This window comes from Bison bison, unplaced genomic scaffold (assembly GCF_000754665.1).
Source record: "Bison bison bison isolate TAMUID 2011002044 unplaced genomic scaffold, Bison_UMD1.0 scf7180017860533, whole genome shotgun sequence".
NCBI classification, from domain to species: Eukaryota; Metazoa; Chordata; class Mammalia; order Artiodactyla; family Bovidae; genus Bison; species Bison bison.
The window spans coordinates 13,203-13,949 of record NW_011491105.1 but is presented as its reverse complement, the minus strand read 5'-3'; the positions used below and the strand labels follow the sequence as shown (position 1 = coordinate 13,949).

Sequence of the window (747 nt, the reverse complement as noted above, 5' to 3'; positions counted from 1 at the left end):
TGAGACTATGTTTTAATTGTGATCAACCCCTCTAATCACAAGAATGGTAGGGTCAAGAGCCTAATTTATTCTGGCCTAACCAAGGCCGGCTAGGTGTTCAGCACTACTGCAAAACCGCTGAGCAGCTCGCAGCATATTCACTTTCAGATGCAGCTTCCACATTTCTTTCTAAACCACTGAATTCATTGTTGAAAAGGATGGGGATGACTGGTGTGGCTCTGCTCAGCAGAGCTGTGATCCACAAATCATCCATTTTATATAATCGGGTTTAAAAGACGAGTCAATTAAGGAATTTTATGTACTTTTCCCTCTTCATGCAGATTTTAATCTTGTAATGCCAAATGCATCTTTCATAATCGTATAAACACAGTGGAATGAGCCGTTCACAAAGCTTTCACTAAAAATCTGTTAAATACCACCATTAGCCCTGAGTAGACCTTCAAAGAGCCTCATTCACACTGGCACATGCTTTCAAAACTCTCCAGATCATTCTAGCTGGCCAAAACATAGGCCACATCTGAGGCTTTCCTACCGCAATCTTTTGTCTTAATAAAATGAGACCAAACTGCTTTGAGTATGAAAATGTTTCCAGTGAGAAGATGGCCCCAAGAAGGCAGTCAAGATGCTCAAAAACTGCTGTTCCCCAGTGCCATCCTTCCCACAAATGACAACCCATGGAGGAGTGTCTGCGTCTTATGTTCAGTTCAGTTCAGTCGCTCAGTCGTGTCCGACTCTTTGCGACCCCAT

At 42.8% G+C, this 747-nt stretch overlaps 1 protein-coding gene across 2 annotated transcripts in view; it reads right to left on the bottom strand.

Annotated features, from left to right (window-relative positions):
• The window catches only part of LAMP2 (lysosomal-associated membrane protein 2), a 17,490-nt gene that overhangs the window by 8,400 nt on the left and 8,343 nt on the right, over positions 1-747 (bottom strand). The gene's annotated exons all lie outside the window — the stretch shown is intronic.